This window comes from Zootoca vivipara, chromosome 4 (genome assembly GCF_965207765.1).
Source record: "Zootoca vivipara chromosome 4, rZooViv2.hap1.1, whole genome shotgun sequence".
NCBI lineage: Eukaryota > Metazoa > Chordata > Lepidosauria > Squamata > Lacertidae > Zootoca > Zootoca vivipara.
This window is the reverse complement of record NC_142587.1, coordinates 48898011-48915641: the sequence shown is the minus strand read 5'-3', so window position 1 is coordinate 48915641 and position 17631 is coordinate 48898011.

Sequence of the window (17631 nt, the reverse complement as noted above, 5' to 3'; positions counted from 1 at the left end):
CAGACAACCACAGAGCACGTTACTTCAGAAACATCTCCAGGGGTCTCAGGGACAAATGTCTTCTCCACAACCCACATTGGTGACAACAGCTCCGAAGCAACAGTGGAAACAGAGAGCCCCCCTTCCACTCGATCTGCAGGCCCAGCATCCAGTGCCTCCGTCATGGCTTCATCCAGCCCGTCTTCAGAAAGCGGGCAGACCTCTCCTAGCCGAGTGCAGGACACCTCCGTGGAATCCACTTCAGGCGCCACACCTCACGTCACCTCTCCCTTCACACCAACGGGGACACCTGCTGCATCGTTGAGGACCACCACTACGAATGCAGCCAGCCCGACTGAAGAGACCGCATCCTCGGCCGCTGCAAACACCTTTGGCGGCCAGAACCGTGCAACACCAGCCACGAGCATGGCTGGGGCCACCGGTTCCCCTGCCGCATCCTTCTCCAGAAGCTCAGGTTCTCCACAGGTGCAGGACTCTGCAACCTCTTCCCACCTGACGGCTAATTATTCCGGGACGGAAAGCGCAGCGGAACCCAGCACCTCAGCCACAACACTGGTTGGCTTTTCAAGTACGGGAATAGGAAAGCTGGAATTAACTTCTTCTACCACGACAGCGTCTGTCATGTCATCTGGACAATCCGGCACCATGGCATCCTCCAGCTCAGAAACGGAGCCTCAGCTGACCACCACAGAGCACGTTTCCTCAGAAACATCTCCAGCGGTCTCAGGGACAAATGTCTTCTCCACAACCCACATTGCTGACAACCGCTCCGAAGCAACAGTGGAAACAGAGAGCCCCCCTTCCACGCGGTCTGCAGGCCCAGCATCCAGTGCCTCCGTCATGGCTTCATCCAGCCCGTCTTCAGAAAGCGGGCAGACCTCTCCTAGCCGAGTGCAGGACACCTCCGTGGAATCCACTTCAGGCGCCACACCTCACGTCACCTCTCCCGTAACACCAACGGGGACACCTGCTGCATCGTTGAGGACCACCACTACGAATGCAGCCAGCCCGACTGAAGAGACTGCATCCTCGGCCGCTGCAAGCACCCTTGGCGGCCAGAGACGAGCAACACCAGCCACAAGCATGGCTGGGGCCACCGGTTCCCCTGCCGCATTCGTCTCCAGAAGCTCAAGTTCTCCACAAGTGGAGGACTCTGCAACCTCTTCCCACCTGACGGCTAATTATTTCGGGACAGAAAGCTCAGCGGAACCCAGCACCTCAGCCACAACACCGGTCGGCTTTTCAAGTACGGGAACAGGAAAGCTGGAATTAACTTCTTCTACCACGACAACGTCTGTCATATCATCTGCACCCTCCGGCACCATGGCATCCTCCAGCTCAGAAACGGAGCCTCAGCTGACCACCACAGAGCACGTTACTTCAGAAACATCTCCAGGGGTCTCAGGGACAAATGTCTTCTCCACAACCCACATTGCTGACAACCGCTCCGAAGCAACAGTGGAAACAGAGAGCCCCCCTTCCACTCGGTCTGCAGGCCCAGCATCCAGTGCCTCCGTCATGGCTTCATCCAGCCCGTCTTCAGAAAGCGGGCAGACCTCTCCTAGCCGAGTGCAGGACACCTCCGTGGAATCCACTTCAGGCGCCACACCTCACGTCACCTCTCCCGTAACACCAACGAGGACACCTGCTGCATCGTTGATGACCACCACTACGAATGCAGCCAGCCCTACTGAAGAGACCGCGTCCTCGGCCGCTGCAAGCACCCTTGGCGGTCAGAGCCGTGCAACACCAGCCACAAGCATGGCTGGGGCCACCGGTTCCCCTGCCGCATCCTTCTCCAGAAGCTCAAGTTCTCCACAGGTGGAGGACTCTGCAACCTCTTCCCACCTGACGGCTAATTATTACGGGACAGAAAGCTCAGCGGAACCCAGCACCTCAGCCACAACACCGGTCGGCTTTTCAAGTACGGGAACAGGAAAGCTGGAATTAACTTCTTCTACCACGACAGCGTCTGTCATATCATCTGGACCCTCCAGCACCATGGCATCCTCCAGCTCAGAAACGGAGCCTCAGCTGACCAACACAGAGCACATTACTTCAGAAACATCTCCAGGGGTCTCAGGGACAAATGTCTTCTCCACAACCCACATTGCTGACAACCGCTCCGAAGCAACAGTGGAAACAGAGAGCCCCCCTTCCACTCGGTCTGCAGGCCCAGCATCCAGTGCCTCCGTCATGGCTTCATCCAGCCCGTCTTCAGAAAGCGGGCAGACCTCTCCTAGCCGAGTGCAGGACACCTCCGTGGAATCCACTTCAGGCACCACACCTCACGTCACCTCTCCCGTAACACCAACGGGGACACCTGGTACATCGTTGAGGACCACCACTACGAATGCAGCCAGCCCGACTGAAGAGACCGCATCCTCGGCCGCTGCAAGCACCCTTGGCGGCCAGAACCGTGCAACACCAGCCACAAGCATGGCTGGGGCCACCGGTTCCCCTGCCGCATCCTTCTCCAGAAGCTCAAGTTCTCCACAGGTGCAGGACTCTGCAACCTCTTCCCACCTGACGGCTAATTATTCCGGGACGGAAAGCTCAGCGGGACCCAGCACCTCAGCCACAAGACCGGTTGGCTTTTCAAGTACGGGAACAGGAAAGCTGGAATTAACTTCTTCTTCCACGACAGCGTCTGTCATATCATCTGGACCCTCAGGCACCATGGCATCTTCCAGCTCTGAAGCGGTGCCTCAGCAGACAACCACAGAGCACGTTACTTCAGAAACATCTCCAGGGGTCTCAGGGACAAATGTCTTCTCCACAACCCACATTGGTGACAACAGCTCCGAAGCAACAGTGGAAACAGAGAGCCCCCCTTCCACTCGATCTGCAGGCCCAGCATCCAGTGCCTCCGTCATGGCTTCATCCAGCCCGTCTTCAGAAAGCGGGCAGACCTCTCCTAGCCGAGTGCAGGACACCTCCGTGGAATCCACTTCAGGCGCCACACCTCACGTCACCTCTCCCTTCACACCAACGGGGACACCTGCTGCATCGTTGAGGACCACCACTACGAATGCAGCCAGCCCGACTGAAGAGACCGCATCCTCGGCCGCTGCAAACACCTTTGGCGGCCAGAACCGTGCAACACCAGCCACGAGCATGGCTGGGGCCACCGGTTCCCCTGCCGCATCCTTCTCCAGAAGCTCAGGTTCTCCACAGGTGCAGGACTCTGCAACCTCTTCCCACCTGACGGCTAATTATTCCGGGACGGAAAGCGCAGCGGAACCCAGCACCTCAGCCACAACACTGGTTGGCTTTTCAAGTACGGGAATAGGAAAGCTGGAATTAACTTCTTCTACCACGACAGCGTCTGTCATGTCATCTGGACAATCCGGCACCATGGCATCCTCCAGCTCAGAAACGGAGCCTCAGCTGACCACCACAGAGCACGTTTCCTCAGAAACATCTCCAGCGGTCTCAGGGACAAATGTCTTCTCCACAACCCACATTGCTGACAACCGCTCCGAAGCAACAGTGGAAACAGAGAGCCCCCCTTCCACGCGGTCTGCAGGCCCAGCATCCAGTGCCTCCGTCATGGCTTCATCCAGCCCGTCTTCAGAAAGCGGGCAGACCTCTCCTAGCCGAGTGCAGGACACCTCCGTGGAATCCACTTCAGGCGCCACACCTCACGTCACCTCTCCCGTAACACCAACGGGGACACCTGCTGCATCGTTGAGGACCACCACTACGAATGCAGCCAGCCCGACTGAAGAGACTGCATCCTCGGCCGCTGCAAGCACCCTTGGCGGCCAGAGACGAGCAACACCAGCCACAAGCATGGCTGGGGCCACCGGTTCCCCTGCCGCATTCGTCTCCAGAAGCTCAAGTTCTCCACAAGTGGAGGACTCTGCAACCTCTTCCCACCTGACGGCTAATTATTTCGGGACAGAAAGCTCAGCGGAACCCAGCACCTCAGCCACAACACCGGTCGGCTTTTCAAGTACGGGAACAGGAAAGCTGGAATTAACTTCTTCTACCACGACAACGTCTGTCATATCATCTGCACCCTCCGGCACCATGGCATCCTCCAGCTCAGAAACGGAGCCTCAGCTGACCACCACAGAGCACGTTACTTCAGAAACATCTCCAGGGGTCTCAGGGACAAATGTCTTCTCCACAACCCACATTGCTGACAACCGCTCCGAAGCAACAGTGGAAACAGAGAGCCCCCCTTCCACTCGGTCTGCAGGCCCAGCATCCAGTGCCTCCGTCATGGCTTCATCCAGCCCGTCTTCAGAAAGCGGGCAGACCTCTCCTAGCCGAGTGCAGGACACCTCCGTGGAATCCACTTCAGGCGCCACACCTCACGTCACCTCTCCCGTAACACCAACGAGGACACCTGCTGCATCGTTGATGACCACCACTACGAATGCAGCCAGCCCTACTGAAGAGACCGCGTCCTCGGCCGCTGCAAGCACCCTTGGCGGTCAGAGCCGTGCAACACCAGCCACAAGCATGGCTGGGGCCACCGGTTCCCCTGCCGCATCCTTCTCCAGAAGCTCAAGTTCTCCACAGGTGGAGGACTCTGCAACCTCTTCCCACCTGACGGCTAATTATTACGGGACAGAAAGCTCAGCGGAACCCAGCACCTCAGCCACAACACCGGTCGGCTTTTCAAGTACGGGAACAGGAAAGCTGGAATTAACTTCTTCTACCACGACAGCGTCTGTCATATCATCTGGACCCTCCAGCACCATGGCATCCTCCAGCTCAGAAACGGAGCCTCAGCTGACCAACACAGAGCACATTACTTCAGAAACATCTCCAGGGGTCTCAGGGACAAATGTCTTCTCCACAACCCACATTGCTGACAACCGCTCCGAAGCAACAGTGGAAACAGAGAGCCCCCCTTCCACTCGGTCTGCAGGCCCAGCATCCAGTGCCTCCGTCATGGCGTCATCCAGCCCGTCTTCAGAAAGCGGGCAGACCTCTCCTAGCCGAGTGCAGGACACCTCCGTGGAATCCAGTTCAGGCGCCACACCTCACGTCACCTCTCCCGTAACACCAACGGGGACACCTGCTGCATCGTTGAGGACCACCACTACGAATGCAGCCATCCTGACTGAAGAGACCGCATCCTCGGCCGCTGCAGGCACCCTTGGCGGCCATAGCCGTGCAACACCAGCCACAAGCATGGCTGGGGCCACCGGTTCCCCTGCCGCATCCTTCTCCAGAAGCTCAAGTTCTCCACAGGTGGAGGACTCTGCAACCTCTTCCCACCTGACGGCTAATTATTCCGGGACAGAAAGCTCAGCGGGACCCAGCACCTCAGCTACAAGACCGGTTGGCTTTTCAAGTACGGGAACAGGAAAGCTGGAATTAACTTCTTCTTCCACGACAGCGTCTGTCATATCATCTGGACCCTCCGGCACCATGGCATCTTCCAGCTCTGAAGCGGTGCCTCAGCAGACCACCACAGAGCACGTTACTTCAGAAACATCTCCAGGGGTCTCAGGGACAAATGTCTTCTCCACAACCCACATTGGTGACAACAGCTCCGAAGCAACAGTGGAAACAGAGAGCCCCCCTTCCACTCGATCTGCAGGCCCAGCATCCAGTGCCTCCGTCATGGCTTCATCCAGCCCGTCTTCAGAAAGCGGGCAGACCTCTCCTAGCCGAGTGCAGGACACCTCCGTGGAATCCACTTCAGGCGCCACACCTCACGTCACCTCTCCCGTAACACCAACGGGGACACCTGCTGCATCGTTGAGGACCACCACTACGAATGCAGCCAGCCCGACTGAAGAGACCGCATCCTCGGCTGCTGCAAGCACCCTTGGCGGCCAGAGCCGTGCAACACCAGCCACAACCATGGCTGGGGCCACCGGTTCCCCTGCCGCATCCTTCTCCAGAAGCTCAAGTTCTCCACAGGTGGAGGACTCTGCAACCACTTCCCACCTGACGGCTAATTATTCCGGGACGGAAAGCGCAGCGGAACCCAGCACCTCAGCCACAACACTGGTTGGCTTTTCAAGTACGGGAACAGGAAAGCTGGAATTAACTTCTTCTACCACGACAGCGTCTGTCATATCATGTGGACAATCCGGCACCATGGCATCCTCCAGCTCAGAAACGGAGCCTCAGCTGACCACCACAGAGCACGTTACTTCAGAAACATCTCCAGGGGTCTCAGGGACAAATGTCTTCTCCACAACCCACATTGCTGACAACCGCTCCGAAGCAACAGTGGAAACAGAGAGCCCCCCTTCCACGCGGTCTGCAGGCCCAGCATCCAGTGCCTCCGTCATGGCTTCATCCAGCCCGTCTTCAGAAAGCGGGCAGACCTCTCCTAGCCGAGTGCAGGACACCTCCGTGGAATCCACTTCAGGCGCCACACCTCACGTCACCTCTCCCGTAACACCAACGGGGACACCTGCTGCATCGTTGAGGACCACCACTACGAATGCAGCCAGCCCGACTGAAGAGACCGCATCCTCGGCCGCTGCAAGCACCCTTGGCGGCCAGAGACGAGCAACACCAGCCACAAGCATGGCTGGGGCCACCGGTTCCCCTGCCGCATTCGTCTCCAGAAGCTCAAGTTCTCCACAAGTGGAGGACTCTGCAACCTCTTCCCACCTGACGGCTAATTATTTCGGGACAGAAAGCTCAGCGGAACCCAGCACCTCAGCCACAACACCGGTCGGCTTTTCAAGTACGGGAACAGGAAAGCTGGAATTAACTTCTTCTACCACGACAGCGTCTGTCATATCATCTGCACCCTCCGGCACCATGGCATCCTCCAGCTCTGAAGCGGTGCCTCAGCTGACCACCACAGAACACGTTACTTCAGAAACATCTCCAGACGTCTCTCAGACAAATGTCATCTCTGCCACAACCCACATTGCTGACAACAGCTCCGAAGCAGCAGTGGCAACAGAGAACCCCCCTTCCACTCGGTCTGCAGGCCCAGCATCCAGTGTCTCCGTCATGGCTTCATCCAGCCCGTCTTCAGAAAGCGGGCAGACCTCTCCTAGCCGAGTGCAGGACACCTCCGTGGAATCCAGTTCAGGCGCCACACCTCACGTCACCTCTCCCGTAACACCAACGGGGACACCTGCTGCATCTTTGAGGACCACCACTACGAATGCAGCCAGCCCGACTGAAGAGACCGCGTCCTCGGCCGCTGCAAGCATCCTTGGCGGACAGAGCCGTGCAACACCAGCCACAAGCATGGCTGAGGCCACCGGTTCCCCTGCCGCATCCTTCTCCAGAAGCTCAAGTTCTCCACAGGTGGAGGACTCTGCAACCTCTTCCCACCTGACGGCTAATTATTCCGGGACAGAAAGCGCAGCGGGACCCAGCACCTCAGCCACAACACTGGTTGGCTTTTCAAGTACGGGAACAGGAAAGCTGGAATTAACTTCTTCTTCCACGACAGCGTCTGTCATATCATCTGGACCCTCCGGCACCATGGCATCCTCCAGCTCTGAAGCGGTGCCTCAGCTGACCACCACAGAGCACGTCACTTCAGAAACATCTCCAGGGGTCTCAGGGACAAATGTCTTCTCCACAACCCACATTGCTGACAACAGCTCTGAAGCAACAGTGGCAACAGAGAGCCCCCCTTCCACTCGGTCTGCAGGCCCAGCATCCAGTGTCTCCGTCATGGCTTCATCCAGCCCGTCTTCAGAAAGCGGGCAGACCTCTCCTAGCCGAGTGCAGGACACCTCCGTGGAATCCAGTTCAGGCGCCACACCTCACGTCACCTCTCCCTTCACACCAACGGGGACACCTGCTGCATCACTGAGGCCCACCACTACGAATGCAGCCAGCCCGACTGAAGAGACCGCGTCCTCGGCCGCTGCAAGCACCTTTGGCGGCCAGAGCCGTTCAACACCAGCCACAAGCATGGCTGGGGCCACCGGTTCCCCTGCCGCATCCTTCTACAGAAGCTCAAGTTCTCCACAAGTGGAGGACTCTGCAACCTCTTCCCACCTGAGGGCTAATTATTCCGAGACGGAAAGCTCAGCGGGACCCAGCACCTCAGCCACAACACCGGTTGGCTTTTCAAGTACGGGAACAGGAAAGCTGGAATTAACTTCTTCTACCACGACAGCGTCTGTCATATCATCTGGACCCTCCGGCACCATGGCATCCTCCAGCTCAGAAACGGAGCCTAAGCTGACCACCACAGAGCACGTTACTTCAGAAACATCTCCAGGGGTCTCAGGGACAAATGTCTTCTCCACAACCCACATTGCTGACAACCGCTCCGAAGCAACAGTGGAAACAGAGAGCCCCCCTTCCACTCGGTCTGCAGGCCCAGCATCCAGTGCCTCCGTCATGGCTTCATCCAGCCCGTCTTCAGAAAGCGGGCAGACCTCTCCTAGCCGAGTGCAGGACACCTCCGTGGAATCCAGTTCAGGCGCCACACCTCACGTCACCTCTCCCGTAACACCAACGGGGACACCTGCTGCATCTTTGAGGACCACCACTACGAATGCAGCCAGCCCGACTGAAGAGACCGCGTCCTCGGCCGCTGCAAGCACCCGTGGCGGCCAGAGCCGTGCAACACCAGCCACAAGCATGGCTGGGGCCACCGGTACCCCTGCCGCATCCTTCTCCAGAAGCTCAAGTTCTCCACAGGTGGAGGACTCTGCAACCTCTTCCCACCTGACGGCTAATTATTCCGGGACAGAAAGCTCAGCGGGACCCAGCACCTCAGCCACAACACTGGTTGGCTTTTCAAGTACGGGAACAGGAAAGCTGGAATTAACTTCTTCTACCACGACAGCGTCTGTCATATCATCTGGACCCCCCGGCACCATGGCATCCTCCAGCTCAGAAACGGAGCCTCAGCTGACCACCACAGAGCACGTTACTTCAGAAACATCTCCAGGGGTCTCAGGGACAAATGTCTTCTCCACAACCCACATTGCTGACAACCGCTCCGAAGCAACAGTGGAAACAGAGAGCCCCCCTTCCACTCGGTCTGCAGGCCCAGCATCCAGTGCCTCCGTCATGGCTTCATCCAGCCCGTCTTCAGAAAGCGGGCAGACCTCTCCTAGCCGAGTGCAGGACACCTCCGTGGAATCCACTTCAGGCGCCACACCTCACGTCACCTCTCCCGTAACACCAACGGGGACACCTGCTGCATCGTTGATGACCACCACTACGAATGCAGCCAGCCCGACTGAAGAGACCGCGTCCTCGGCCGCTGCAAGCACCCGTGGCGGTCAGAGCCGTGCAACACCAGCCACAAGCATGGCTGGGGCCACCGGTTCCCCTGCCGCATCCTTCTCCAGAAGCTCAAGTTCTCCACAGGTGGAGGACTCTGCAACCTCTTCCCACCTGACGGCTAATTATTCCGGGACAGAAAGCTCAGCGGGACCCAGCACCTCAGCCACAACACTGGTTGGCTTTTCAAGTACGGGAACAGGAAAGCTGGAATTAACTTCTTCTACCACGACAGCGTCTGTCATATCATCTGCACCCTCCGGCACCATGGCATCCTCCAGCTCAGAAACGGAGCCTCAGCTGACCACCACAGAGCACGTTACTTCAGAAACATCTCCAGGGGTCTCAGGGACAAATGTCTTCTCCACAACCCACATTGCTGACAACCGCTCCGAAGCAACAGTGGAAACAGAGAGCCCCCCTTCCACTCGGTCTGCAGGCCCAGCATCCAGTGCCTCCGTCATGGCTTCATCCAGCCCGTCTTCAGAAAGCGGGCAGACCTCTCCTAGCCGAGTGCAGGACACCTCCGTTGAATCCAGTTCAGGCGTCACACCTCACGTCACCTCTCCCGTAACACCAACGGGGACACCTGCTGCATCGTTGAGGACCACCACTACGAATGCAGCCAGCCCGACTGAAGAGACCTCGTCCTCGGCCGCTGCAAGCACCCTTGGCGGCCAGAGCCGTGCAACACCAGCCACAACCATGGCTGGGGCCACCGGTTCCCCTGCCGCATCCTTCTCCAGAAGCTCAAGTTCTCCACAGGTGGAGGACTCTGCAACCTCTTCCCACCTGACGGCTAATTATTCCAGGACAGAAAGCGCAGCGGGAACCAGCACCTCAGCCACAACACCGGTTGGCTTTTCAAGTACGGGAACAGGAAAGCTGGAATTAACTTCTTCTTCCACGACAGGGTCTGTCATATCATCTGGACCCTCCGGCACCACGGCATCCTCCAGCTCAGAAACGGAGCCTCAGCTGACCACCACAGAGCACGTTACTTCAGAAACATCTCCAGGGGTCTCAGGGACAAATGTCTTCTCCACAACCCACATTGCTGACAACCGCTCCGAAGCAACAGTGGAAACAGAGAGCCCCCCTTCCACTCGGTCTGCAGGCCCAGCATCCAGTGCCTCCGTCATGGCTTCATCCAGCCCGTCTTCAGAAAGCGGGCAGACCTCTCCTAGCCGAGTGCAGGACACCTCCGTGGAATCCACTTCAGGCACCACACCTCACGTCACCTCTCCCGTAACACCAACGGGGACACCTGGTACATCGTTGAGGACCACCACTACGAATGCAGCCAGCCCGACTGAAGAGACCGCATCCTCGGCCGCTGCAAGCACCCTTGGCGGCCAGAACCGTGCAACACCAGCCACAAGCATGGCTGGGGCCACCGGTTCCCCTGCCGCATCCTTCTCCAGAAGCTCAAGTTCTCCACAGGTGCAGGACTCTGCAACCTCTTCCCACCTGACGGCTAATTATTCCGGGACGGAAAGCTCAGTGGGACCCAGCACCTCAGCCACAACACCGGTCGGCTTTTCAAGTACGGGAACAGGAAAGCTGGAATTAACGTCTTCTACCACGACAGCAGCTGTCATATCATCTGGACCCTACGGCACCATAGCATCCTCCAGCTCTGAAGCGGTGCCTCAGCTGATTACTACAGAGCACGTTTCCTCAGAAACATCTCCAGCGGTCTCAGGGACAAATGTCATCTCTGCCACAACCCACATTGCTGACAACAGCTCCGAAGCAACAGTGGCAACAGAGAGCCCCCCTTCCACTCGGTCTGCAGCCCCAGCATCCAGTGCCTCCGTCATGGCGTCATCCAGCCCGTCTTCAGAAAGCGGGCAGACCTCTCCTAGCCGAGTGCAGGACACCTCCGTGGAATCCAGTTCAGGCGCCACACCTCACGTCACCTCTCCCGTAACACCAACGGGGACACCTGCTGCATCGTTGAGGACCACCACTACGAATGCAGCCATCCTGACTGAAGAGACCGCATCCTCGGCCGCTGCAGGCACCCTTGGCGGCCATAGCCGTGCAACACCAGCCACAAGCATGGCTGGGGCCACCGGTTCCCCTGCCGCATCCTTCTCCAGAAGCTCAAGTTCTCCACAGGTGGAGGACTCTGCAACCTCTTCCCACCTGACGGCTAATTATTCCGGGACAGAAAGCTCAGCGGGACCCAGCACCTCAGCTACAAGACCGGTTGGCTTTTCAAGTACGGGAACAGGAAAGCTGGAATTAACTTCTTCTTCCACGACAGCGTCTGTCATATCATCTGGACCCTCCGGCACCATGGCATCTTCCAGCTCTGAAGCGGTGCCTCAGCAGACCACCACAGAGCACGTTACTTCAGAAACATCTCCAGGGGTCTCAGGGACAAATGTCTTCTCCACAACCCACATTGGTGACAACAGCTCCGAAGCAACAGTGGAAACAGAGAGCCCCCCTTCCACTCGATCTGCAGGCCCAGCATCCAGTGCCTCCGTCATGGCTTCATCCAGCCCGTCTTCAGAAAGCGGGCAGACCTCTCCTAGCCGAGTGCAGGACACCTCCGTGGAATCCACTTCAGGCGCCACACCTCACGTCACCTCTCCCGTAACACCAACGGGGACACCTGCTGCATCGTTGAGGACCACCACTACGAATGCAGCCAGCCCGACTGAAGAGACCGCATCCTCGGCTGCTGCAAGCACCCTTGGCGGCCAGAGCCGTGCAACACCAGCCACAACCATGGCTGGGGCCACCGGTTCCCCTGCCGCATCCTTCTCCAGAAGCTCAAGTTCTCCACAGGTGGAGGACTCTGCAACCACTTCCCACCTGACGGCTAATTATTCCGGGACGGAAAGCGCAGCGGAACCCAGCACCTCAGCCACAACACTGGTTGGCTTTTCAAGTACGGGAACAGGAAAGCTGGAATTAACTTCTTCTACCACGACAGCGTCTGTCATATCATCTGGACAATCCGGCACCATGGCATCCTCCAGCTCAGAAACGGAGCCTCAGCTGACCACCACAGAGCACGTTACTTCAGAAACATCTCCAGGGGTCTCAGGGACAAATGTCTTCTCCACAACCCACATTGCTGACAACCGCTCCGAAGCAACAGTGGAAACAGAGAGCCCCCCTTCCACGCGGTCTGCAGGCCCAGCATCCAGTGCCTCCGTCATGGCTTCATCCAGCCCGTCTTCAGAAAGCGGGCAGACCTCTCCTAGCCGAGTGCAGGACACCTCCGTGGAATCCACTTCAGGCGCCACACCTCACGTCACCTCTCCCGTAACACCAACGGGGACACCTGCTGCATCGTTGAGGACCACCACTACGAATGCAGCCAGCCCGACTGAAGAGACCGCATCCTCGGCCGCTGCAAGCACCCTTGGCGGCCAGAGACGAGCAACACCAGCCACAAGCATGGCTGGGGCCACCGGTTCCCCTGCCGCATTCGTCTCCAGAAGCTCAAGTTCTCCACAAGTGGAGGACTCTGCAACCTCTTCCCACCTGACGGCTAATTATTTCGGGACAGAAAGCTCAGCGGAACCCAGCACCTCAGCCACAACACCGGTCGGCTTTTCAAGTACGGGAACAGGAAAGCTGGAATTAACTTCTTCTACCACGACAGCGTCTGTCATATCATCTGCACCCTCCGGCACCATGGCATCCTCCAGCTCTGAAGCGGTGCCTCAGCTGACCACCACAGAACACGTTACTTCAGAAACATCTCCAGACGTCTCTCAGACAAATGTCATCTCTGCCACAACCCACATTGCTGACAACAGCTCCGAAGCAGCAGTGGCAACAGAGAACCCCCCTTCCACTCGGTCTGCAGGCCCAGCATCCAGTGTCTCCGTCATGGCTTCATCCAGCCCGTCTTCAGAAAGCGGGCAGACCTCTCCTAGCCGAGTGCAGGACACCTCCGTGGAATCCAGTTCAGGCGCCACACCTCACGTCACCTCTCCCGTAACACCAACGGGGACACCTGCTGCATCTTTGAGGACCACCACTACGAATGCAGCCAGCCCGACTGAAGAGACCGCGTCCTCGGCCGCTGCAAGCATCCTTGGCGGACAGAGCCGTGCAACACCAGCCACAAGCATGGCTGAGGCCACCGGTTCCCCTGCCGCATCCTTCTCCAGAAGCTCAAGTTCTCCACAGGTGGAGGACTCTGCAACCTCTTCCCACCTGACGGCTAATTATTCCGGGACAGAAAGCGCAGCGGGACCCAGCACCTCAGCCACAACACTGGTTGGCTTTTCAAGTACGGGAACAGGAAAGCTGGAATTAACTTCTTCTACCACGACAGCGTCTGTCATATCATCTGGACCCTCCGGCACCATGGCATCCTCCAGCTCTGAAGCGGTGCCTCAGCTGACCACCACAGAGCACGTCACTTCAGAAACATCTCCAGGGGTCTCAGGGACAAATGTCTTCTCCACAACCCACATTGCTGACAACAGCTCTGAAGCAACAGTGGCAACAGAGAGCCCCCCTTCCACTCGGTCTGCAGGCCCAGCATCCAGTGTCTCCGTCATGGCTTCATCCAGCCCGTCTTCAGAAAGCGGGCAGACCTCTCCTAGCCGAGTGCAGGACACCTCCGTGGAATCCAGTTCAGGCGCCACACCTCACGTCACCTCTCCCTTCACACCAACGGGGACACCTGCTGCATCACTGAGGCCCACCACTACGAATGCAGCCAGCCCGACTGAAGAGACCGCGTCCTCGGCCGCTGCAAGCACCTTTGGCGGCCAGAGCCGTTCAACACCAGCCACAAGCATGGCTGGGGCCACCGGTTCCCCTGCCGCATCCTTCTACAGAAGCTCAAGTTCTCCACAAGTGGAGGACTCTGCAACCTCTTCCCACCTGAGGGCTAATTATTCCGAGACGGAAAGCTCAGCGGGACCCAGCACCTCAGCCACAACACCGGTTGGCTTTTCAAGTACGGGAACAGGAAAGCTGGAATTAACTTCTTCTACCACGACAGCGTCTGTCATATCATCTGGACCCTCCGGCACCATGGCATCCTCCAGCTCAGAAACGGAGCCTAAGCTGACCACCACAGAGCACGTTACTTCAGAAACATCTCCAGGGGTCTCAGGGACAAATGTCTTCTCCACAACCCACATTGCTGACAACCGCTCCGAAGCAACAGTGGAAACAGAGAGCCCCCCTTCCACTCGGTCTGCAGGCCCAGCATCCAGTGCCTCCGTCATGGCTTCATCCAGCCCGTCTTCAGAAAGCGGGCAGACCTCTCCTAGCCGAGTGCAGGACACCTCCGTGGAATCCAGTTCAGGCGCCACACCTCACGTCACCTCTCCCGTAACACCAACGGGGACACCTGCTGCATCTTTGAGGACCACCACTACGAATGCAGCCAGCCCGACTGAAGAGACCGCGTCCTCGGCCGCTGCAAGCACCCGTGGCGGCCAGAGCCGTGCAACACCAGCCACAAGCATGGCTGGGGCCACCGGTTCCCCTGCCGCATCCTTCTCCAGAAGCTCAAGTTCTCCACAGGTGGAGGACTCTGCAACCTCTTCCCACCTGACGGCTAATTATTCCGGGACAGAAAGCTCAGCGGGACCCAGCACCTCAGCCACAACACTGGTTGGCTTTTCAAGTACGGGAACAGGAAAGCTGGAATTAACTTCTTCTACCACGACAGCGTCTGTCATATCATCTGGACCCCCCGGCACCATGGCATCCTCCAGCTCAGAAACGGAGCCTCAGCTGACCACCACAGAGCACGTTACTTCAGAAACATCTCCAGGGGTCTCAGGGACAAATGTCTTCTCCACAACCCACATTGCTGACAACCGCTCCGAAGCAACAGTGGAAACAGAGAGCCCCCCTTCCACTCGGTCTGCAGGCCCAGCATCCAGTGCCTCCGTCATGGCTTCATCCAGCCCGTCTTCAGAAAGCGGGCAGACCTCTCCTAGCCGAGTGCAGGACACCTCCGTGGAATCCACTTCAGGCGCCACACCTCACGTCACCTCTCCCGTAACACCAACGGGGACACCTGCTGCATCGTTGATGACCACCACTACGAATGCAGCCAGCCCGACTGAAGAGACCGCGTCCTCGGCCGCTGCAAGCACCCGTGGCGGTCAGAGCCGTGCAACACCAGCCACAAGCATGGCTGGGGCCACCGGTTCCCCTGCCGCATCCTTCTCCAGAAGCTCAAGTTCTCCACAGGTGGAGGACTCTGCAACCTCTTCCCACCTGACGGCTAATTATTCCGGGACAGAAAGCTCAGCGGGACCCAGCACCTCAGCCACAACACTGGTTGGCTTTTCAAGTACGGGAACAGGAAAGCTGGAATTAACTTCTTCTACCACGACAGCGTCTGTCATATCATCTGCACCCTCCGGCACCATGGCATCCTCCAGCTCAGAAACGGAGCCTCAGCTGACCACCACAGAGCACGTTACTTCAGAAACATCTCCAGGGGTCTCAGGGACAAATGTCTTCTCCACAACCCACATTGCTGACAACCGCTCCGAAGCAACAGTGGAAACAGAGAGCCCCCCTTCCACTCGGTCTGCAGGCCCAGCATCCAGTGCCTCCGTCATGGCTTCATCCAGCCCGTCTTCAGAAAGCGGGCAGACCTCTCCTAGCCGAGTGCAGGACACCTCCGTTGAATCCAGTTCAGGCGTCACACCTCACGTCACCTCTCCCGTAACACCAACGGGGACACCTGCTGCATCGTTGAGGACCACCACTACGAATGCAGCCAGCCCGACTGAAGAGACCTCGTCCTCGGCCGCTGCAAGCACCCTTGGCGGCCAGAGCCGTGCAACACCAGCCACAACCATGGCTGGGGCCACCGGTTCCCCTGCCGCATCCTTCTCCAGAAGCTCAAGTTCTCCACAGGTGGAGGACTCTGCAACCTCTTCCCACCTGACGGCTAATTATTCCAGGACAGAAAGCGCAGCGGGAACCAGCACCTCAGCCACAACACCGGTTGGCTTTTCAAGTACGGGAACAGGAAAGCTGGAATTAACTTCTTCTTCCACGACAGGGTCTGTCATATCATCTGGACCCTCCGGCACCACGGCATCCTCCAGCTCAGAAACGGAGCCTCCGCTGACCACCACAGAGCACGTTACTTCAGAAACATCTCCAGGGGTCTCAGGGACAAATGTCTTCTCCACAACCCACATTGCTGACAACCGCTCCGAAGCAACAGTGGAAACAGAGAGCCCCCCTTCCACTCGGTCTGCAGGCCCAGCATCCAGTGCCTCCGTCATGGCTTCATCCAGCCCGTCTTCAGAAAGCGGGCAGACCTCTCCTAGCCGAGTGCAGGACACCTCCGTTGAATCCAGTTCAGGCGTCACACCTCACGTCACCTCTCCCGTAACACCAACGGGGACACCTGCTGCATCGTTGAGGACCACCACTACGAATGCAGCCAGCCCGACTGAAGAGACCTCGTCCTCGGCCGCTGCAAGCACCCTTGGCGGCCAGAGCCGTGCAACACCAGCCACAACCATGGCTGGGGCCACCGGTTCCCCTGCCGCATCCTTCTCCAGAAGCTCAAGTTCTCCACAGGTGGAGGACTCTGCAACCTCTTCCCACCTGACGGCTAATTATTCCAGGACAGAAAGCGCAGCGGGAACCAGCACCTCAGCCACAACACCGGTTGGCTTTTCAAGTACGGGAACAGGAAAGCTGGAATTAACTTCTTCTTCCACGACAGGGTCTGTCATATCATCTGGACCCTCCGGCACCACGGCATCCTCCAGCTCAGAAACGGAGCCTAAGCTGACCACCACAGAGCACGTTACTTCAGAAACATCTCCAGGGGTCTCAGGGACAAATGTCTTCTCCACAACCCACATTGCTAACAACCGCTCCGAAGCAACAGTGGAAACAGAGAGCCCCCCTTCCACTCGGTCTGCAGGCAAAGCATCCAGTGCCTCCGTCATGGCTTCATCCAGCCCGTCTTCAGAAAGCGGGCAGACCTCTCCTAGCCGAGTGCAGGACACCTCCGTGGAATCCAGTTCAGGCGCCACACCTCATGTCACCTCTCCCGTAACACCAACGGGGAAACCTGCTGCATCGTTGATGACCACCACTACGAATGCAGCCAGCCCGACTGAAGAGACCGCGTCCTCGGCCGCTGCAAGCACCCTTGGCGGTCAGAGCCGTGCAACACCAGCCACAAGCATGGCTGGGGCCACCGGTTCCCCTGCCGCATCCTTCTCCAGAAGCTCAAGTTCTCCACAGGTGGAGGACTCTGCAACCTCTTCCCACCTGACGGCTAATTATTCCGGGACAGAAAGGTCAGCGGGACCCAGCACCTCAGCCACAACACCGGTTGGCTTATCAAGTACGGGAACCAGAAAGCTGGAATTATCTTCTTCTACCACGACAACGTCTGTCATATCATCTGGACCCCCCGGCACCATGGCATCCTCCAGCTCAGAAACGGAG